Genomic DNA, 24,956 nt, shown 5'->3' with positions numbered 1-24,956 from the left:
AGAGGAATGACTTGGGAAAGGCAACGATGGTGACATTCAGGCCCCCAAGACGTGACTTGAGGGGTGCGCCAGTCAATCTGGGGAGAGTGACACTGAAGCCATGGAAGGCCTAGGACAATCGGACTTGTCGTAACAGGAAGAATTAAAAACGATATCTCTTCATGATGCAGAGCACCAATCTGAAGGGTTACTGGAGACGTACTCTGGGTGATGAGACCGTTGATGAGACGTGATCCATCGATAGCCGTCACAGTAATGGGAGTTTTTAAGGTAATCATTGGTAGAGACCATTGATTTACTAACGATTTGGAAATAAAATTTCCTGCTGCTCCGGAATCAATCAATGCCTGTGACTCAAAGGTTTTGGTAGCAAAGGAAATAGTCACATCAAAAGCGCAGACTTTAGATTTCATAGACGATGGAGAGGACTCCAGGGACCCTAACTTCACCTCTCCAGAACTAGTTAGGGCCTGGCATTTCCCGATCTCTTAGGGCAGGAGCTGAGGACATGAGTGGAATCAGCACAATAGATACAGAGTCTATTCTTGACTCTTCGTTTCCTCTCCTCAGAAGATAACTTGGAACGTCCTATCTCCATGGGAATCACAGCGGATGACACTGGACGAAATTGAGGGTTAGAGCGAAGAGGTGCTTTAGCAGAAGTCGTTTTCTCAGCCTCTCTTTCACGAAATCTCATATCAACACGATGGCATAGAGAGATCAAATCTTCAAGGGACGAAGGAAGCTCTTGAGTAGTCAGTGCATCTTTAATTTTATCGGAAAGCCCCTGCCAGAAGGCGGCAACTAGGGCTTCAGTGTTCCACTGAAGTTCAGAGGCTAAGATCCTAAATTGAATAACGTACTGGCCTACAGTATGAGATCCTTGCCGCAGACGGAGGATGCTGGAAGCAGCGGAGGTCACACGACCTGGTTCATCGAACACACTTCGGAATGAAGAAATGAATTTGGCACTATCTTGTAATATTGGATCGTTCCTCTCCCACAGAGGGGAGGCCCAAGCCAGGGCTTGTCCTGAAAACAAAGAGATAAGATAGGCCACTCTGGAACGATGGGTAGAAAAATTTTGAGGTTGGAGCTCAAAATGGACTGAACATTGGTTAAGGAAACCCCTACAAGTTTTGGGGTCTCCATCGTACTTTGACGGAGTAGGCAGGTGAAGCGTGGAAGCTGTAGACACCTGGGATGGCAATGGGAAAACGGAGGAAAGCACAGGAGCTTCAGTAGTAGCTGTCACAGTCAGTCCAGATGTTCCTTGGGAGGTTAATGACTGATAACACTGAAGTAACAGCTGTTGGCGGGCATCCTGTTGTTCCACACGGCTAACCAGATGTTGCAGCATCTCTTTGGCGGTAGGTTCCGCATCTGGGTCTGTCATGGCCTGATCTTACTGTCACGGGCACTAGGAGTCTTTACCCAGGGATCACCAGATGGTAGGCTTACCAGAGCAATGTAGATGGTAATAGAGTACTCTGGCAGCTGGGTGATCACGGAACATGAAATGATGGCTGATGAGATGCTCAGGAAAGTCTATGACTAGCAACACTGGTAATAATGAGGTAATAATACACAAGGAACTGTATGGACAAGGACACGTGAAGGTAGTCAGTGGTCTGCGATAGCAAGTTGTACCACTGCTATAGTGAGGAGGAATGTCCAACAGAAACAAGGAGGTGATGAGAGTCAGCGGTCTGCGGGTAGCAAGTTGCACCGCTGTCAGAGTGAAGGAATGGAATCCAAGTGGAGGTATCCAGGTAGTCAGTGGTCTGCGGTAGCAAGTTGTACCACTGCTATGTGAGAGAATGATGGAACAGGTGATACCGGAAACAGGGATCAGTGGTCTGACATCAGCAAGTTGTACCACTGAATATATATGTGAGGAGGTGCACGGGGGAAGACTGCAACACAGGATATACACAGGCACCTTGTACACGATCCACAGTAATATGCACAAAATAGATATATATATATATAAATGACTGAGCAGGTCTGCAATCTAGAAAGTCTCTTGAAGTAGTCCAGCACAATGATAACACAGTCAATGATGGCAATAGACTCAGAGGATAGCAGACTCCAGAGAGAACCAAACACAGTCCAGCAAGATATGCAATACACAGCACAGTCAATGAGAAGTATGCATACCGTGGTTCAGCAGTAGCAGTAAGATGGGATTGCAACGGTACCTGAGCGGCTAGAGGCCGACTGGATAGAAAAGTCCCTGGACAGGTGAGGCAGAGGTCTAGCAGGTGCAGCGCACAGGTGAGTAGACCAACAGGGACACGAATCCACAGGAGTCAGCAACACGTGGAACTGGACTCATAGGAGCCCCAGGAGAATAGAGATGATCCAGCAGAGGGTAGTAGATGAGATACAAATCCAATGCTGACAGGAGGGTAGAGACCAGTGGAACACGTGAAGGCGTGGAGAGTGGATCAGCAGGAGATGGACGATAGCGCTGACCACAGCAGCAGGGCTCAGCGGCACACGGAGGTAACCAGTAGCAACCACAGGAACCAACAGCGATGGGCAACAGGAGTGCAGCGCAGGGCAGGAGCTGTTGATCATGAAGTGTAGCAGATGGTCATGAAAGCGGCAGTCTCGAGGAAGCCACAGCAAAGATGAGATGAGACTGTAGTGCACGGAGGCAGCGGATAGTAATCAGCTGGCAGTCACGATGTTGAACACAGGCGAGTTGCAAGCAGGAGACTGTAGTGCACAGAGGCAGCGGATAATAGTCAGCTGGCAGTCACGATGATGAACACAGGCGAGTTGCAAGCAGGAGACTGTAGTGCACAGAGGCAGCGGATAGGAATCAGCAAACAGACTTGATGAGAAGCAGGTGAGTGAAGTAAAAGCTGGAGTGCACGGAGGCAGCGGATAGCAATGAGCAAACAGTCACATTGATATACAATAACGTTGAAGTGGTTTAGAAGACTGTAGTGCACGGAGGCAGCGGATAGGAATCAGCAAACAGTCCTGATGATACAGTTGATGGTAGAAGTGGTTTAGAAGACTGTAGTGCACGGAGGCAGCGGATAGGAATCAGCAAACAGTCCTGATGATACAGTTGATGGTAGAAGTGGTTTAGAAGACTGTAGTGCACGGAGGCAGCGGATAGGAATCAGCAAACAGTCCTGATGATACAGTTGATGGTAGAAGTGGTATGGAAACCACAGGAATAGAAGTGGTTTGGAAACCACAGGAATCAGCAGCGCTGAATACACGAGGAATACAGGAACACCTTCAGAGACTCATGAGGAATGAGACTCCAAGATCAGGCAACGTGGTGTTGACCACAGGTGCTTAATATAGGGAGGTTGCCTGATCTGCCAATTGAGTTAAAGGGACATACACTGAAGTATAGGAAAGGGCTGCGCATGCGCAGACCCTCAGGATGGAGGACGGCCACGGTTCCTAAATGTCCGAGAAGAGGCACTCACGGTCCGGTGAGTGACAATCAGCCACCAATATTAGAGCACCACATCTGTGCAGCTTCCAGTAGTTTGTGTTGTTAAAATAAGGAGATACAGTGGATGGAGGAGACATGAAAGATGAACTGGTCACTTTAAAAAAAAGACAGTCAGACACTCTACCTGGATATGGAGCATGTCTGCATTTGGATGGAGACATTTCCAACAACAGTGAGAGTATGTATTATGGAATTTGAATATTTTAATTAGGGTTGGATGTCATCTATAATATATTTTACAGTTTCCAATATTAAAACACATCTAGAAGCATCATGTACAGTGGACTAGTGGTTAGCACTTCTGCCTCACAGAGCTGGGGTCATAAGTTTGATTCCCGACCATGGCCTTATCTGTGTGGAGTTTGTATGTTCTCCCTGTGTTTGCGTGGGTTTCTTCCGGGTGCTCCGGTTTCCTCCCACACTCCAAAAACATACTGGTAGGTTAATTGGCTGCTATCAAAATTGACCCTAGTCTCTCCCTCTCTGTCTGTCTGTGTCTGTGTGTGAGTGTGTGTCTTTATTAGGGAATTTAGACTGTAAACTTCAATGGGGCAGGGACTGATGTGAATGAGTTCTCTGTACAGCGCTGCGGAATTAGTGGTGCTATATAATGATGAGGATGATGATGATGTAGACTTATATGTTCTCCTTGTCTCCTTTGTCAGTTTGTTTACTTAATGCTCTTTACTACACCCTGATATGATATGGATCTTATCTCTGACTGATTCATTCATTGCGCTATAAAAAGTGGATATTCTTAGTTTGTTCACAAAATAATTAGTGATCAGACTTTCAAAAGCTATATAATATCTTTTAATCTCTCTTTTTTTGTCGAAGAGAATCTATTTAATAAATGCATTGTATGTATTTCCAATAATCCGAGTAAGGTAATTGCTACTTCTGTTTTTAGAGAGGAGATGGAGAATTCTCAGTTTATTAGCCTTCTGATAAACAAGGGTTAAATCATCGATTTAATACTTAAGGGCATTAGTAGGGAGACATATGTAGACAGCTTACCCTTTAATGTAATTTCATCCCATACTTTAAGAACAAGACCAGTTGGATATGCTTTATCTAACTGAGTCTATCTTCTGGTCCCAACCATGGCAAAGATGTCATCTTATATTTCCCCATAAGAGAGCTATATAATTATATGGAAGCCCTAACACTATTTCTTTCTTGCAATTCTTCCACTTCCTAAAGTCCCCATAGCTAATCTAATGAAAAGAAAAATACAGGAATTCTAGTCAATATTACCAGACCAGATTGTAGCTGGCAGAAATAGTTCTGAAACATATTTCAATCCAAGGTCAAATTCACAACCAATCACATTCCAGCACATACCAGGTCAAAAACATATGGTCAGACAGAATAATGTTTAGGTACAATAAAAATGAACACAGCCTGTTCCTGCTAAGGACTTGGAGAATACTTTTAGTGGGTTTAAATAGGTGGCACTGTACATCATGACATGAACCCAAAAGTGTGGTCCCTTGTCACTGAGCACCTAAAACATAGCATCTATGAAATAAGTGCCTAAAAAGAGATAGTCAGCTAGGCAAGCTCACAAATGAGGACTAATGTTCACAGTCCCTAAGGTGGAGAGGATACAAGGACAGATGTGGGTCATTTTGTTATAACTATTATGTCTTTCGTGTGGATCATACTATGTCTACTAAGGGGAGGTGACTTTTTGGATGTTAGATGTGAGTAGGGCCTTTCCAAGCACAGGCTTTGTAGAATGGCATCATTTTTGCTGCTCCCAAACTCTATTTCTCCCTCTCTCCAATACATCTATTTTTTCTGTGCAAAGACATACAGAAAACAAATAAAATAGAATATACTGTATATGTACAGTATGTCACATAAACAGTAATGTACATGTACATGGTTGATCTCAGAGACTAGCTAATAACCAAGGCCTAACTTTGGATGGAAGGAACACATAGTATCCACCTGTCCGATTTTCAGGACTGTGCCAGGTTTTAAAGATTTGTCCCTGGATTTTTGTTTTCATGAAATTGTTCCTATTTTTAATTATTGATCAATTGCACATTATAGTTTCTTTATTCTATATGTTGGATAAAATTCAACCTATTTTATTCTTTAGGCCTTATACATTATTTTTTAATAAAGACAAATACTTAAAGTGATAAAAGTAGATATTTGAAATTACCCTGTGAGTGGATCCTTTCTCTCTTCTTCTTTGCTGGATGACACATGGGCAAGTATTATATTCTAATATTTATTTGGTGGGCACTCCATACTAAATACAGTGTGTGCATACAGATGTGGACACATTTGTTGGTACCCTTACAGCATATTGAAACAATGCTTCATTCCTCTGAAAAGTGATTAAATTAAAAGCTATCATCTCATGTATACCAGCAAACCTTTGGTATGTTATAAAATGAAGCAAAGAAACAGTGAAAGATAAATTATTGCTTATTCTCCAAATATATTCTAAAATGGTCTGGACATATTTGTTGGCATCCGTATAAATATTTGAATTATAGCGATATTCCACACCCTGCTATGACCACTCCACATATTATAGTAACAGTGGGAGAAAGTCTCATCTGTCTATTACTCGGCAGAGGGGACACCTTCTAGTAATGTTGTAAGAAGGTGAACATCAATAGTGGCCACATATGCTTCAATTCTGCTCTATTAAGCAATTGGCTTCTGATGTTAAACAAGTGAGTACTTGTGTTATTTTATGTTGAACAAGTTACAAGTGCAAGCTTAACTTTTCATAGAAATCAGCATTTTATAAGGCCAGACAACTGTAAATTGCTGTTATAAGAAATTTTTTATAAGAAATATATATATGTATACATATACAAAACTTTTTTTTTTTTTACATATATCTATATATATATAGGGGCCCTGGTGCGCTGCATTGCCCTGGGGCCCATAATGTTGTTAAGATGGCCCTGATGTTAGCTCTATATCCACAAATGAAAAAATGAAAAAGAAAAGAACACCATACCTACTGTGAAACATGGAGATGGCTCAGTTATGTTTTTTGGAAGAAGCCAATTATCTGTGCACTTCTGCTGTTATATATAATAGGTGTCAGCGGCATTGGTGGTAGATGTTAAACCACAAGAAGCAATTGCTCTAACAAACATCGCTAGAGAAGAGAGGAGGATAGAGGTTTATAATTTTGTTTTAATATTTGGCACTCCCCAGTGCTTTTGTGGTGTCCCCCATAATTGTGCATAAATATTTCTGGCTGTCAAAAGTCAGATCTGTCAGCAGCATCTTACCAAATAATTTTTAGCACTCCCCAGTGCTTTTGGGGTGTCCCCCATAATTGTGCATAAATATTTCTGTCTGTCAAAAGTCAGATCTGTCAGCAGCATCTTACCAAATAATTTTTAGCACTCCTCAGTGCTTTTGGGGTGTCCCCCCTAATTGTGCATAAATATTTCTGGCTGTCAAAAGTCATATCCTTCAGCAGTATCTACCAAATAATTTTTACCACTACAAGTGCTTTGCGCTCAGAATGGATTCAAAGCAGTCCACATATGATCAGAATGAGCAACCAGGTTCTGTCACCAGTACTAATGTTAGTGTTCCCAGTACGTCATCTGGCCAAGACGATGTCAAACAACAGAGTGTTTCCAAATCTAATGGCGGATTCAAGCGGCGAGGAATTGATAGTCTGTGATGATGACGTACACACTGATGAAGGTGAGGATGAAGCTGAAGATGATGACGATAACCTCTTTTTAAAACTTTCTATGTAAGTGTAGGGTGCAATCTACCCCCAAAGAGGAAAGGGACTTGTGGCATTTCCATATCACGTACTGTCTTGAAAGGCTGCTGTTTGGGCAATTTCTCCTTAAGGGTAGGGTGTCATAGACAGAGTGACCCTAAACTGCCTTTGTCCATTTCTCTTAATCTTGTACAGTCTATAACGGCTGAATTTTTTTTGTATTTTATACAAGTGGAGGGGAGCCTAGAGAGACAAAAAACAAACTGGCTTTCTCCATGTCAATTAATATTGTACAGTCTATAACGGCTGAATTTTTTTGTTTTGTAAACAAGTGGAAGGGGGCCTATAGAGACAGAAACCAAACTGCATTTTTCCATTTCTTTACATATTTAACTATAAGTGTAGGGTGTAATATACATCCAAAGACGATGGCTGCATCGCCAATATGCATAGATGGAGAGGAAGACAATCTCTTTTGTGTGTATAATAAATGAAGGCCTACCAACGAAGAATTAAACTGTTTTTTGGATGATTTATTACCTCTACAATTAGATTACTTATCTCTAAAACAGTTGGAGCACTAAATTGGGTTAGTTTAGGCCCAAAAACATTGCTTTTCCAACAAAATAGCAAAACAAAACCAAACAAAACCAAAACCAAAACACGCTATGGCGGTTTTGCAAAACACGACGGTAATCCAGATCCAAAACCGAATCCAAAACCAAAACACGGGGGTCAGTGACCATCTCTAATTCATATATGCAGATGGTAGTAAGCTTATATTGTGGGCAATGTCAGTGAACAGGCTGCTCATATATATTCTGTGTCTCCGCTTCACCTAGTATAGGTTTTACACAAAACAGATGCGGCTTCAATTATATACATCTTTACAGTTCAATTGTCACTGGAAGAATCTGCGGAGAACCAAACTTCCTGTCTGTGCATGCTCAGTAGAGCGTTGCGGATGGCTGGCGGCTGTTCCACTTCCTGTCTTCACTGGATCACAGGGGACACCGCTACCAAGTTGGGAGATGGAGAGTAGCGCTCCATATTAACACCCCCCTCGCTTAGCGATATCTCCTGTTACAAGAAAAACATTTATACTTTACCAAACACATCTTGTGATAAAGTCTTTTTCCTGTATTAAGAAAAAAGGTTAGTCATATTAACAATTATTAATTATTCATTCCAGTCCACATCTCGACAAGAATATATTTAACAATGGTGATGCCAGTTCTTTCGATAACATTTCTAACCTCCTCTCCATTCACACTCCATCCCGTTCCCTGCAGTCGGCCAATGACCGTTGCCTCTTCTCCACCATGATCACCTCATCCCAATCCAGAATCCAAGACTTCTCCCGGGCTGACTCTCTTCATTGGAACGACCCCTCACGCTCCATCCTACTGTCCACTAAATTGTGCTCCTTCAAATGGGCACTCAAACTCATCTTTTCCTCAAAACCTACCAGCCATCCACCTGATCTTCTATACATACTTGAATGTCTTACCCTCTCTCTCCCCCCCTCTTGCACTTGATCACTTCCTTTCACTCACTTTGAGCCTCCTCTCTGTTTGCCCTCCCTCTAGGATGTAAGCTCATATTAGCAGGGCCCTCTTCCCCCTTGTTTCTCTACCTATTCTTCTCCTCCTACTTCAATATGCAAGCTATGTTAGGAGTGTTTGAAGTCCTGGTAATATTTGTTTAATGTTCGGTACTGTTCTTACCCTGTATGGTCTTATGTCTGTCTCTGTACAGCGCTGCAGAAATTTTGTGGCGCCCTATAGATAAAGAATAATAATAATAATAATAATAATAATAATAATAACATGTCAGTGGCATTATCCTTGCTAGCCACGTAGCTCACATTGATGTTGATAGGCCTTCTTTACCAAGATGAGACTAACTCAAATGAAGTCTTCCTTAGCGGTTTCTGTTAATGCCATGTATTCTGCCTCGGTGGTGGATAAAGCAACAATGGGTTGCTTTCTACTTGCCCAGCTGATGGCTGTGTCTGCTAATACAAATAGATATCCTGTGTATGAACGATGGTCATCCTTATCTGATCCCCATTCGGTATTACACAAAGTTGACTTTTTAGGTTTTGTAAATTTCAACTTTAAATGACTTGTGCCTTTCAGGTATCTCTGGATTCTTTTAATTGCAATCCAATGTAGTCTCCCAGGATTGATGGCAAACTGACTTACACGGCTTACTGCATGTGTTATGTCAGGGCGAGTACCAACACTAGAATATATCAAGGTTCCAACAGAGTTTTGGCAGGGGACCTGTTTCATCTAATCGCTGCTTGTTGGTGAAAGTTCTTTTGTCATTTTTAAGCTTTTGTCTATAGGACATATTGGTTTTGCATCAGACATACCATATTTTGTAAGTAGTGTCTCAATGTACAGTCATGGGCAAAAGTTTTGAGAATTACACAAGTATTGATTTTCACAAAGTTGCTTCAGTGTTTTTAGACCTTTTATTCAGATGTTGCTATGGCATACTGAAGTAAAATTACAAGCATTTCATAAGTCAAAGTCTTTTATTGACATTTAAGTTTATGCAAAGAGTCAATATTTGCAGTGTTGACCCTTCTTTTTGAAAACCTCTGTAATTCTCCCTGGTATGCTATCAATCAACTTCTGGGCCACATGCTTGACTGATGGCTGCCCATTCTTGCCTAATCAATGCTTGGAGTTTGTCAGAATTTGTTGGCTTTTGTCCACCCACCTCTTGAGAACTGACCACAAGTTCTCAATGGGATTAAGGTCTGGGGAGTTTCCTGGCCATGGGCCTAAAATTTCCATGTTTTGATCCCTGAGCCACTTAGTTATCACTTTTGCCTTATGGAAAGGTTCTGCATTATGCTGGAAAAGGCATTGTTCGTCACCAAACTGTTCTTGGATGGTTAAGAGAAGTTGCTCTTGGAGGATGTTTTGTGAGTGAGCCCACTCCCTTGGCTGAGAGGCAACCCCACACATGAATGGTCTCCGAATGCTTTACTGTTGGCATGACACAGGACTGATGATGGTGCTCACCTTTCCTTCTCCGGACAAGCTTTTTTCCAGATGCCCCAAACAATCTGAAAGGAGATTCATCAGAGAAAATGACTTTACCCTAGTCCTCAGCAGTCCAATCCCTGTACGTTTTGCAGAATATCAGTCTGTCCCTGATGTTTTTCCTGGAGAGAAGTGGCTTCTTTGCTGGCCTTCTTGACACCAGGCCATCCTCCAAATGTCTTTGCCTCACTGTGTGTGCAGATGCACTCACATCTGCCTGCTGCCATTCCTGAGCAAGCTCTGCACTGGTGGTACACCGATCCTGCAGCTGAATCAACTTTAGGAGATGGTCTTGGCGCTTCCTGGGTGTTCTTGGGTGCCCTGAAGCCTTCTTCACAACTTTGAACCTCTCTCCTTAAAGTTCTTGATGATCCGATAAATGGTTGATTAGGTACAATCTTACCAGCAACAATATCCTTGCCTGTGAAGCCCTTTTTGTGCAAATCAATTATGACTGCATTTGTTTCCTTACAAGTAACCATGGTTAACAGAGGAAGAACAATGCTTTCAAGCACCACCCTCCTTTTAAAGCTTCCAGTCTGTTATTCTACCTTAATTAGCATGACAGAGTGATCTCCAGCCTTGTCCTCATCAACACTCTGTGTTAATGAGAGAATCACTGACCTGATGTCAACTGGTCCTTTTGCGGCAGGCCTAAAATGCAGTGGAAATGTTGTTTTTGGGATAAAGTTCATTGTCATGGCAAAGAGGGATTTTGAAATTAATTGCAATTCATCTGATCACTCTTTATGACATTGTCACTCACCGGAGTGTGAGTGCCTCCACTCTGGTACGTGGTTCTCCATCTTTCCTGCTCACACCAGTGTGGAACCGCGGCCGTCCGCCATCCTGTCGCACTGGGCATGCGCAGGTCCCTTTAACAACTACACCTGACCACTAATGTGATTGATGGATCAATCACCCCTCCCTACTTAAGGCACCTGCAGCCTTAGGTAGTTGCCTGATCTTGAAGTCTCACTCCCAGTGAACTTCTATAGGTGTGTGCAGTTTCCAAACTGCTTCCAGCTCTACTCCTGTGTGCAGTTTCCAAACTGCTTCCAGCTCTACTCCTGTGTGCAGTTTCCAAACTGCTTCCAGCTCTACTCCTGTGTGCAGTTTCCAAACTGCTTCCAGCTCTACTCCTGTGTGCAGTTTCCAAACTGCTTCCAGCTCTACTCCTGTGTGCAGTTTCCAAACTGCTTCCAGCTCTACTCCTGTGTGCAGTTTCCAAACTGCTTTCAGCTCTACTCGTGCTTCAGCTTCCACGCTGCTCCCTGCTCAACTCAGCGGCGGTTCCCATACCGCTACAACACTTTACTTCTCAGCTGATTCCGGATCTACACAACTGGGTATGCTCTACTGACTATTGACTATTGCCTATTGCTCGCATACCAGTTGTATCCATTGTTGTTTGCTGCACAGGGTACAAGTACCCATATAGACTGTGTTACTGCATTGCCTCATTTAGGACAAGCTTTCACTCAAGCTATGATATCTCCTTACGCTACTACTTAGCGTTATTGTGCATATCTGCTGTGACCAGCTTCTCCTCCCTGCAAGGCATCTACTCCATACAGACTATTCATTGTGCCTTCCATCTCTGCCTAGCAAGACATTGCTCTACTCGCGCTGTTTCCATACAGCCACAGTTTGCCTTTCAACTTCACTCTCCTGCAGCTGGACAAGTCCTCATTCCTTCTCACAGCAATGGTACAACTTGCTGCACACAGACCACTGACTTCCCTGCTACCTACCCGCACCTGGACAACTCCTCCAATCACAGCGGTGGTACAACTTGCTATACGCAGACCACTGACTCTCCTTTTACCTACCTACACCTGGACCAGACTCCTCACCATAGCGGTGGTACAACTTGCTGAACGCAGACCACCGACTACCCTGCTACCTACCTGCACCAGTACTATTCTTCCCATCACTACAGTGGTACAACTTGCTGTACGCAGACTACTGACTCCTCCTCTACCTACCATCACCTATCCACGTCCACTCCTCGTGTCTACATTATCTTCAGCCTCCAGTTTACTGCTCCAAGTCGCTTACTTTCCTCTAACCATAGCTGCAAGTCGCTGACTTCCTCAGACTATCTCTACTCTCCTGCTGTTGTGTCGCTCCAATCATTCACCTGCCTGCTTTGAGGTGCGTGCCATAACCCCACCTCTCTAGCAGACTTCCATCTGGTGAAACTTGGGTAAGCAACTCCTAGTGCCCGTGACAGACATTCTGTAGTATATGCAAATTGCCATAATAAAAACTGAGGCAACAGACTTTGTGAAAAATAATATTTGTGTCATTCTCAAAACTTATTGCCATGACTGTATGCCTGTTGATCGATTGTAACGGTCCCTGTTTGGTTGTCATTGAGAACTGTCAGCTCTGTGTCTATTGCCGATTTCCACTTACAGTCATTACTTGATTTTGCTTCCTGGATATTCTGTGATTCACAGAAAGCTATATAGGCAAATTCAATTGCAATATGTTCTAATGGGAATTTCTCTGTTACTTCTCCCAGAACCTCTGCTTTCTGATTTAATATCTGTAATCACACTTTCAGGTTCAAACACGCTTTCCGTTGCCTGTACATCCAGTGTTACATATCATTGTTGTGGTTGCTGATTTTCGACCATTTTACTAAATGGTGTCTGTTCATGACTTTATGAGCTGTTTGTTTGTAATGTCCCAAAGTGTACATCCTTTGCTATTTTGACAGTATCCAAGCATGATATATTCTACTGACCTTGGATCTAACTTTCGCCTTTTTTCTTTGGGAATACACTCATACACTTTACAGCCGAAGACACAGAGATGACTGATACATGGCTTCCTACCAGATCACGCTTCTAGTGGTGTTTTGCCTTTTACAGCTACTTTGGGTGAACAGTTTTTAGGTAAACTGCAGTGGACACTGCTTCTGCCCAAAAACGTTTTTTTTAAGCCTAGCATTGACTGTGCTTTTTCAACAATTGTGCCATTTACACGCTCACACACACCATTTTGTCCTGGCATGTAAGCAATTGTTAAGTGGTGCTGTATGCCATATTTTTATTTTTTTTATTTTTTTTAAACAATTGTTTATTAACGGTCAAAAAAGAATTAACAGTGAAAAAGGATACATGTTATATCAAACAGAATATATTCAGTACATAGGATTGTGAAGTAGAACTCTCCGTGCTTCAGAGATAAAATAGCACAGTTTCTATGAAATAAAGCCCGGCATTTTTTATATTTAAAAGAGAAGAAAGAAAAGGAGAAGGAAGAGAAAGAGGAAGATAAACGAGAAGATGAGAGGTCGAGGGGGAGAAGGGGAGGTACGTGGGGAATTCCTCTTGAGTCAGAGGCAATGAGAAGGGGGGGGAAGGGGTTACGTAAGGGGAGGGGGTACGATTAGGTAAAGGGGGAGCGGTATTGAAAGTGAGACATCCAGGGGTCCCAGACCTTGTTAAAAGATTTGCCATGTTTCGTATAATGCTAGTCATGTATTCCATCTTATGCGTATGCCAAATCCTATTAGTTACAGCGGAGAATGAAGGGGGGGCCAGCCTGTTTCCAATCTATGGCGATTTGACATGTGGCCGCTGAAATAATGTGACGAGCAAGTTTATTTTGGTGTCTAGTGGCCGTGGGGAACCCGAGGGATAAAAGGAAAAATTTAGGGTCAAAAGGTAAGGGGGTTTGAATTAACATTTCTATCAAAGCTTTAATTTCGCGCCAGAAGGGAATCAATTTGGGGCAGTCCCACCATATATGTAAGAAAGAGCCCGCGCCAGAGCATAGACGCCAACATCTGTCAGAGGAATCAGGCAGTATCTTTTGTAGTCGAGTTGGAACATAGTACCATCGGTAGAGGAGTTTGTAAACATTTTCCTTTATCCGAACGCAGATTGAGCTGGAGGCAGCATTGTCCCGAATTTCCGACCACTCCTCATCATCAAGAGGAGAGCACAGGTCATGTTCCCATGACATCTCATGAGGGTCTCGAGAAGGAGTAGAGGGAGCAATTAGTTCAGAGTAGATATTAGAAATAAGACCTGACGTCGATGCCTGGCGCAGACACAATGTTTCAATTGTGGGGTGTTGAGAAATAAGACGTAGTTTGGAAAAAGGAGTCAAATTTGCGAATTTGCAGGAATTGATAAAATATCCGTGTGGGCAGGTCAATTTTAGTTTGAATGTCCGCAAATTGGGGAAATGTTAAATCGCGGGTTATGTCCTTTAGGAAACGTATCCCTCGAGAATGCCACGGAAGGAATGCAGAATGGTGTAGACCAGGAGGTAAATCAGGGTTATTAAGAAGGGGGATAATTGGTGATGGATGCGGAGAGAGACCATAGAGTCCGATGGATGAGTCCCATATAGCCAAAGAGTGGGAAATTATGGGATGAGACTTTTTTGGGGCGACGTGCCCTTGGAATCCACAGAAGGGAGGCAGGAGTAAGCATCCCCAGACCTTCCGCCTCTAGTGTTACCCAGACCCTAGCAAAAACAGGACTGTTCCAAAGGACACACTGAGCGATTATATAGTTATAGTGACAAAGGAGGTGGTTTGCCACAGGCGTCTCAAAGAGGAGTTAGGTATTTAGTTGGCAATCTGCAGTGAGAGGCTGCAAACAGTTACACATTTGTACACAAGTACAACTAAGTTTAAGAGATACAGGTGGAAGACATATGTGTGACAAAATAATAGTGAAGAGTCTGATTTAACTGACATATTTTGAAGTGGTTTAAAAGCATCTCTATCCACAGCTAGCAGCCAGCTGACAGAGTGTGTCTGCAAACAAACAGAGCACCTGCAGAGGACTCCTTTTTAAAGGCAAGGTGGGAGTGTCATCTGCCCACCAAGTTCGGGCTGTGGGAAGAGGGTAAACTATTTAAGCCTGTCTTTTTCTTCTTTTTCTTTAGTATAGCGTGACAGTGGGCGGTGTCTAGGAGCTGGTCTCTGTTATTTTAGAGTAAGGGTCACAAGAAAGTGTGCAAACTTTATGAATTACTTTGCCATCCTGACAATAAAAAGCAAAGTAAAAGCAAGAAGGTGTTTGTGTGTGTGTGTATCACCTGAAATGTGCCTGTGTCACTAATATATGTGTACATATATATATTTGTGTGTGTGTGTGTGTGTATATATATATATATATATATATATATATATATACACACACACACATACATACACACACAATTATATAGAACTGGACTTGGAAAGTGCTCTTCAAACCAGGACTCTGGATAGTGTCACTTGAAACATGTATATTTACTCCAATTTCGTGCGCTCATACAGAGAGAAGGATAAGTACTATATATAGTGTAGTATGGTCAGACCAGTGGTAGATCCATATATATCCCGTCACCATTACTATGCGTATCAAAAAGAGAAAATCATCAAGCTTATCTGTATAATCACGCTTGGTTGCTACTGCTCACTTCCGGGTCATTCCATCCACTGCCTGTAATCCCACTTCCGTGGATAAGATGTCAGGAAACCTCAACAGGTGAAAACTGGGCACAGATGCTCCACACAATGAGGGTGCTACTACAGGACCCTCCTCCTCCTCGATGTATTTCATCTCACTCAGACTTCCTCAGGGGGATATCATGACAATAAAAAGCAAAGTAAAAGGAAGAAGGTGTTTGTGTGTGTATCACCTGAAGTGTGTCTGTGTCACTAACTGTGTGTATATATATATATATATATATATATATATATATATATATATATATATATATATTTTACAGTCTTCTGTTCCTCCCCTCGTACCCCGCTTCAAGAGGTACCGGGAGTGGCACAGAGCTATGTAGCATTAGTCTGGTACTTTTTGGATGAGAAGTACAATAATTATTTTCGGGCACCCCCTAGAGGACTGCTAGATTTACATCAAATGGGTGCCAGTAATGCAAAAAAAATCAAGCAAGTGTCAACCTAGCTAGTTATTTCTAGCACTGTTCCACATACGTGAACACTCCATAACATGTACATTTTTATTATCTATTTTTTTCTGTTTGGAATAAATAATGCTATACTACCCGGCACCCCTTTTTTTCTTTTTCATCTTTTGGACTATTTCTTATTATTTACATTTTTTACCCATTCTGCCAAGCAAGACCAAACAGCATGGGGGTTGAGCTACCTCGCCTGTCACAACCACGTTTTTGTTTTTGACAATTCAGCAACAGTTGACCTTGTGGCTTGTCAAACCTCCGATTGATAAGTGAGGCGGTTTGTATCCCGGCACGGTCTTCAAACCTCAAATGCAGTTTGAGTCTTTGCAGTTTTGGTTCATGCAGTTTGATGAGCAGTTTAACTTTAGTAAATCGCATAGTTTACTAACCACACTTCCAATAGCATAAAAATCAGCGGTTTGGTTAAATTGCACTTTAGTAAATCTCCCCCTTAAAGTTTTGTTGTTGTTTTTTAAATAAAGAATATTGATGCTCTTTTATAGTGCTCAGGTCCACAAGACTGTACTTTACCATATTATCGGTATCAAATATTATTTGGCAAGGGCTTGCATCCTCTCCACATTCAGTCGATAAGAAAATCCACCCACTCCCCCATCTGTCCGTTTAGGTAATACAGATGTTTATAAAAATTCTTCCTGCCACTAAGAAAAATTGACATCCCCACCCCCTTATCCTCCGTTTTTCACCCTCCTTCTTCTTCCTCTAGTGCTTTGGATAAGATTTTGTTGGATGCTGGCTCTCTCCTTCTAATGTTGGCGCTGCCCGCAATGTGCACAGCAATTTATCAGGATTCCACACTGCAACCTCACACCCATATGGAACTAGTTCTGCTCGGATAAGGGGAGGGGACCACTCTGTAAGAAAAGGGTCTAAGGAGAGCTGCAGTCCTTCCTACAGGAGGGATCTGCTTAACGTCAAATGCAGCCCAGCTTTGCAGATGGGTGCACCACTGTGTTTTTAAAGTTGTCTTCATTTTGTGTATATGTTTAGCCTTAGATTAACCAGATGAGGTAGAAAATTTCTCAGACATTAAAAAATCTCCTTGACATACATAGATTTATGGGCAAAATACCTGGTGATCTCCCTGTACCGGTTGTAAAATCATAACTAGGTTTGAGTTTATTTAATTATCCATTTTAACTCTTTCATTATTAAAGAAGACCTTTCACCTACACCAATTACACATTAAATACATTAGTGAACAGAAAACTTATACGTAAGTATATGTTAAATCACCTGTGTGAACAACCTTAATGGTTTTTTTTTATAAATTGTCATTATTAGCATATATATAGGCAGGTATAAGTATCTTTAAGTATTAATGAGAGAATGATCTGGCAGGTGGATGCTCAATGTGTAATTGAGAAATTTCCTGTGACATAATTAAACTGTTGGAAGTTTGACAGATGTCCGATTGGTTCTGAATGATCACATTAGAGCCATAGGAGATCCAACACTTACCAGTGTTACCAGGTTTTGAAAATCTATTTTATTGACAATTTTTATTAAAAAAAAAAGTTTTCCATATTATTATTTTCTTATTCTCTTATTAGATTGCATAATTAAAATGCAAACTTTCATTATATTAAATTGTTGCGTGATAACTTGTATAAAACATTTTCAGAAAGTAAATCTTTAGATATGTTTACCCATGTCCAATAAATTTGATATTTTATTTGCTTTTATCCCAGGTCTATACTCCAAACCTGATATGGGCATTGGTTTGAAAAGAGCTACTGCATGTCCTACTTTTTTTTTCTATTAAACACTTTTTTATATCTTTTCATCTCCAATCTACACTCTTAAGTTTAATGTGTTATTAAGTGTTGTTTAAACCTTGCTAAAAAAGCATTGTCTGTTGCACCCTCGTTGTCAGACGCTATTCAGAATATTTGGGCGACCTATCACATGGAGAGTATAACAGCCACTTTACACAACACTCCCTCTACTCTTCGCACAATGTGGACTCCTTGGAGGAGCTACTGTGATTTGAATCCACCCACGACCACTTCCTGATACCTAATATGGGGCAAAGCTCCCCTTTCCCCTGCACCAGAGCTACCATCTTCTTGTCACTAGCCATTCCTCCGCCCCACTTAATGGGTGTCCTCAAATCTTTACAAACAGACTTTAATGCTGAATGTCCTAAAAAAATCGCAAGCGAATGGACCTGTAAAAACAGGCCTTCTGACATGCATAATTTATGGCCTTACATGCATGGTTCATAGGTGTTCAATGCGCATGTAAAATTACAATGAGTTCTATGGGAACACTCTTTTTTAAAGCTGTTAACAGTTTTCTTGGAATGTACTTCTATTAAAAAAAGTCTCAAATTAATGTAGGACAGCTAACATTTGCTGTGTGGGTGCATCCAAAACTGTATGAGTTCTTTACACCTGGGTGCAGCCACTGCAACACAAAGCAGGAAGCTGGCTGGTTGTGTCACACCTGCGTGGAAGGCTATGTCCAAAGATGCAGGAGCAGCAAGTTAATAATATCACTTTAAAATAAGAGAATTATACTTGTTGTTAATTTATTTTCCTTTAAGCACTACATGACAGCCCTTATAATGGATTGACTCTTAATGGGACTCATCAGAACTTTAGCATACATATCTAACAGAGTCTATATTGGCACCTGCATTTAGAGACCCCAGGACTTTACTAGAGCCAACGAGTTCACTACACTGAAGGTGTAGAATGCTAATATCTTGTTTCTAAAATCAACCACTGTTTTGTTGTCAGAAAAGATCTTGAGATGCTTGTTTTGTAGGAAAGACTGAGAATGCTGAGTTGCACGCCAATATGCTCTCATTTCCAAAATATTTGTGTGCAGATGTCTTTCGTTTAGCCATGTGTCTTGTATCACTTTTGTAAGCAGATTAGCTCCCCAACCTGTGGAGCTTGAATCTGTTATGGACACCATCCACTCAGGTTCTTAAAGAATCATTCTTGATTTCTTAAACTTGGATGCTGCCACCATTCTTGTGACTCTTTTGTGATCTTTGAAATTCTGACTGCTTGATCTAGAGGATCTGAGTTGCAATCCAACTGGGTGTGTAGATACAGTTGAAGGTCTCGCATATACCACAATGCAGATGGATTAATAATGATGGCAGAAGAGAACATCCCTAAGAGATGAAGACAAGTCATTGTTGAAATCTGTCCTTGAGACTTTTATACTAGCTAAATGAATTCCCAAGAACTGCAGTTGTTGAGAGGGCACAAGAAGACTTTTTGTTATGTTGACAATCCAGTGGTGCTGACGTAGGAACAATATCACCTGTTGTGTCATACTCTTGGCAATGTGTTCTGATGTTCCCATGACAAGAATGTTGTCTAAATACGACCAAAGGAATCGTCCACGTTTTCTGAGAGCGGATATAAGGACCACTAATATTTGGTGAAAGTCCTTAGAGATGTGGAAAAGACAAATAAAAGGTAGGTGAGCTGGAAGTGATATCCCTGAATAAGTAACCTGAGGAATCCTTGATGTTGATTTACAATTTTTATACCAGCACCATCTTTTGAGTAGAAACTGGTGTCTTCCTAGTTAGAAGGAACAAGAGCCTTGCCTTTAGTACATTTTGTCTTGAAACACCTGCAACTCCAGTAGAGAGGATGGAGACCGGGACTTGACAAAATTTTTCCCTTGGGGCACCTGACGAAACTCTATGTTAAACACTTTGCTGGATACAGAGGTCTAGAAACTTACCATTCAGGATCTGTCTGTTCAAGATGTAAAGTTTACAATTATGCCACCCACAGAAATTAACGGGGATTGGGTCCAGAGAGGGTCATTGTGTTGTTTTCTGTCCTGGACTCCCTCTCTTAGCCATTAAGAACTGAAAGGATGATCTGTAAATATCGTCAAACTGCACAGAATTACTAAAAAACACCACTTAATCTTGGGCGCTAAAAATAAATACACGTGATGGGTCAAAACAAATTAAACAATATCAAAAAAGGTATCAAGTGAAGCAGTTCAGCAGAGGTAGTGTTAATCCCCCATTAAAGATAACAGAAATAAAGCAAAATTGAACTGCGCAGGTGACACTTGTATCATAGTCAATACACTGTAGCGACCCAATATAAATATACACATTTATTAAGCATAAAATCACCTATATTATATATTCAATAAGCATAATAAAAACAAAAAACATACTGAATAATGTTGGCAAATTACCCCTATATCTTCATCAATGGAGATTGTGTTTCATTACCAACCAACCAGGATATTTGAAGTAGTCCTAATAACTTATTCAAAATAATTTGTGGATTAGAGTGGCATTTTGTCACGAATCAATGCAGGAATACAGCTAAGGAGCCACGATTAAGGTGAAAAACATTCAATGTTTATTTGCTGAAGAGTATGAACAGAAGATGTAATAATTAGCTTTGCAGTAATTACCAGGTATATGGCAGTTGCAGGTAAACAGGAGATTCCAGGCAGCAAGTGCAGGGAAATTCAGAGGTAAATACCAGGTCATAGATGATACAGGTACGCAGAATGTATGTAGAGATTCCAAGCAGCATAAACCCAGGAGCACAGCAGGAGGAAGTAACAACAATGAATAACAGGATGTGACCACAGAGTGTAACATCAATAACCAGCAATGAATGCTGGAAGTGACAGGTATAAATGAAACACACCCAGGTGCATGGGATAATAGGTGAACAGGTCAACCCCTGATGCAACAAGAAAGGCACAATAGCAGCACCTCTGGAGGATAGAGGTACTGCTGCAAACACACAATAGTAAAGTCTGATAGTCCAGGAGGCAGGAGCTGCCAGGCAAAGCCGCATGCACTGCAAGGGCTTGCAGGCAGATCCTGACACATATCTTTCATCCAAAGAAATCCTTATCAGGTAAAAGTGTGTAAAGTATGACAATATAGTTCTTTCTTCCTGGCCAGCTGGAGGATCGAGCATGAATGGAGTGCGATGTCCACACACCTCCAGAAACTCAACAATAATTTCACATAATGGAATAGTAATAGTCCGTTTGTAAACACTCACCCGAAGTCAGGAGTTGGATAGAGGTCTTCCATTTACATGATCCTCTAGCATGTTGCTGGCTGCTAGCGGGAAACAAAATGAGCTTCCTTCGTGGTGCACACCAAAGTCACTGCCCGGACAGATATTTAGTAGCTGCAAATAAGTTCCTCTCTGAGGCAGTTCATAGTCAGCAGTTCCGAGTGTAAGATATCGCCTCTAGTTGAAATCCTTACAATTGGTAATGGTTGGTTAAAATAAAGAGACACACAATTTGCAACGTGTTTCGTCTGCCTCATGCAGACTTTCTTAAGCAATGTAACTTGATCTCCAAATGACTGTCTTTAAATAGAGAGAGATGTACTCTCATCATGTAGCTGTCTCATGTGTTAAAGATTAGCGAGACCCTAATGATTTCTTTCCATGATTGATTCAATAAGAAATCTATTCCAATAATAGATTTAACAAAAAAGTGTTATATTACTAATCTGCGGGTTTGGAAAACTGGAGATATTGCCTATAGCAACCAATCAGATTCTAGCTGTCATTTATTTAGTGCATTCTATAAAATGACAGCTAGAAACTGATTGGTTGCTATAGGCAACATCTCCACTTTTTCAAACCCGCAGTTTAGTAAATCTAGCCCAAAGAATGCATTCTTACACTAAACTTCCATATGTATGTAACCCCCTGTCACTGTGTGTAGTGTGGGGTGCAAAGGGTACACAGTGCACCTCCTTCTCAAGCCCTGGCTAGCTGATGGGCATGGGTGTAAATGATCAGGGGGTCCCTGCACATGCAGGTGTTTCTTTGTAGTTAGTGGGACACAGGTAATGTCACTTTGGTGCAGTGTAATAGAAGTCACAATAATTTGGGCGCCAGACCATCTCTATAACAAACTCAACTCTTTATTTACACTCTTCCTCCAGCACGATAATCATAATGGTTGCAGCAATAAAGAAATATATGTACAGCTCCTTACTCTCTCCAGCACAGTTCTTAATGAGCAATACGAATATGGTTGCAAATATATCTCATTACTCCTCCTGCACAGTTCTTAATGTTATCCAGATGTTATGTAACATAAATCATTGGTCTCTCTTACACTCCATACTCACTGCAGATACCCTTTCTGCAGGGGCACATGCATGGATGCTAATAGGCAGGCAGCCTCTCCTCCATGCAGCTCTGACACACTCTGTGTACCTCTCAACTGCAGCTCATCCCTCCTCTGCGGGGATGATGTCTCCTGTGCTCTGACACGTCACTCTGTGTACTCTCAGCCTCAGGATCTGACACTACAGCTACCTTGCCTCTTGTAGCAGCCCTCACTCCAGGGCCTCTTCCATGCGAAGTGTCCCCCTCTCTCTTGGGTTCTCTATAGTGGCATGGAGTTCTCCCCCTCATCCAGGGCACACATTCCTTGCCCTGGCTCAGTCACCATGCTCAGACTTCCAGGGAATGCTGGGGGAGCCTGGGAGCTTCCACCCCAGGTCCCCAGCTACCACTCTCCTCTTGTGTCTCCCTTCTCAGTTCCTATCCCCCCTTAATGACAGCCCCTCCTTCCTCTCACTTAGTCTCACAGGCTGGGCTGGGTTATCACCATGGTAACCAGTTTATGTAACTTTTCAGAAACTTCTATCTTACCCTCTAGGTGACCCCTCCTCTATTCACTGCGGTAAAGGTTTAACTAAAACACCACTAGGGGGGTGTTACATTCTCCCCCGATTAGCTGGGCACCCTAAACTACACCTAATGGGGCTGCCTAGCTAATCTCACTCACACCTAACTCACATATGACCACACACATGTAAACTTTTCTACATCACTATTGCATGAAAAATCACAGTGTAAAGTGAATACATACATAGCAATACAATGGCAGTATCAATATAAAACACATTTCACATTGCATACCCCACAACACCCCAATGGATGTAAACATGTGAGTCACAGGTGTCCTGCTTTCTTTCAATGTACATTCAAATGTGGCTTTATGCCAAAGCAATGTAGCACCTGCCCGTGCCTGCCCATGTCTCCCCCCTCCTGGGTCAAAAAGAGACAGGTGGCTCTCATGGGCCCCTCCCAACAAATACATCTCAGCAATATATGCAGGGGTGGTATTTGACCAGCGGGGTTGTCTTCCCCCCCTTTCTCTCCAACGTGGACGATCTGCCTTTCTTTGCTCCCCCTAATCCTCCGGAAGGGCAATATACAGACGTCACTTGCACAGCCTGCCTCTCTTTGCTTCCCCAAATCCTCAGGAAAGGCAATATACAGACTGCATTGTAATTGCACCTCACATGTTGAACCTTTTCTTCTTTTGCTTCCCACTCAGCTGGGATAAGTGGCACTACAAGTCTCAGCAACAAGCACACTGCTGCTCCATATACTGTCCTGGACAGAACTACTCAGCAAACAACTTGCTTTACCTCCTCATTACCCTTGGTCTCTGTTGGGCACCTAGAGACGGTCAGACATGGTGTCCCAAGGGTGTTTCTCCGGCTGGGCACACTGCTCTCAGTTCCTGTATCCTGCAAGCACTTTCTCCATCTGTTGTGCTCGAGCCCCACGTTGGGCGCCATTATGTAACCCCCTGTCACTGTGTGTAGTGTGGGGTGCAAAGGGTACACAGTGCACCTCCTTCTCAAGCCCTGGCTAGCTGATGGGCATGGGTGTAAATGATCAGGGGGTCCCTGCACATGCAGGTGTTTCTTTGTAGTTAGTGGGACACAGGTAATGTCACTTTGGTGCAGTGTAATAGAAGTCACAATAATTTGGGCGCCAGACCATCTCTATAACAAACTCAACTCTTTATTTACACTCTTCCTCCAGCACGATAATCATAATGGTTGCAGCAATAAAGAAATATATGTACAGCTCCTTACTCTCTCCAGCACAGTTCTTAATGAGCAATACGAATATGGTTGCAAATATATCTCATTACTCCTCCTGCACAGTTCTTAATGTTATCCAGATGTTATGTAACATAAATCATTGGTCTCTCTTACACTCCATACTCACTGCAGATACCCTTTCTGCAGGGGCACATGCATGGATGCTAATAGGCAGGCAGCCTCTCCTCCATGCAGCTCTGACACACTCTGTGTACCTCTCAACTGCAGCTCATCCCTCCTCTGCGGGGATGATGTCTCCTGTGCTCTGACACGTCACTCTGTGTACTCTCAGCCTCAGGATCTGACACTACAGCTACCTTGCCTCTTGTAGCAGCCCTCACTCCAGGGCCTCTTCCATGCGAAGTGTCCCCCTCTCTCTTGGGTTCTCTATAGTGGCATGGAGTTCTCCCCCTCATCCAGGGCACACATTCCTTGCCCTGGCTCAGTCACCATGCTCAGACTTCCAGGGAATGCTGGGGGAGCCTGGGAGCTTCCACCCCAGGTCCCCAGCTACCACTCTCCTCTTGTGTCTCCCTTCTCAGTTCCTATCCCCCCTTAATGACAGCCCCTCCTTCCTCTCACTTAGTCTCACAGGCTGGGCTGGGTTATCACCATGGTAACCAGTTTATGTAACTTTTCAGAAACTTCTATCTTACCCTCTAGGTGACCCCTCCTCTATTCACTGAGGTAAAGGTTTAACTAAAACACCACTAGGGGGGTGTTACATGTAAAATAAAAAAAATAATAAAAAACACATATAAAATATAATAAATATATTCATACAAAAACTCACTGAGCGGGTTATTGGGTTGTTTC

General features: G+C 42.3%; 1 long non-coding RNA gene across 1 annotated transcript in view; it reads right to left on the bottom strand.

The window, feature by feature from the left end:
• Positions 1-22,824, bottom strand: part of LOC142108543 (uncharacterized) — a 53,468-nt gene extending 30,644 nt beyond the window's left edge. The window contains exon 1 of the long non-coding RNA XR_012680172.1: positions 22,450-22,824. This is a non-coding gene — a long non-coding RNA (uncharacterized LOC142108543). The remainder of the gene's footprint in view (positions 1-22,449) is intronic.
• Positions 22,825-24,956: the final 2,132 nt, after the last annotated feature.

This window comes from Mixophyes fleayi, chromosome 1 (genome assembly GCF_038048845.1).
Source record: "Mixophyes fleayi isolate aMixFle1 chromosome 1, aMixFle1.hap1, whole genome shotgun sequence".
NCBI lineage: Eukaryota > Metazoa > Chordata > Amphibia > Anura > Limnodynastidae > Mixophyes > Mixophyes fleayi.
Note: the sequence above shows the minus strand (reverse complement) of the source record. Positions and strands in the feature narration are given on the sequence as shown.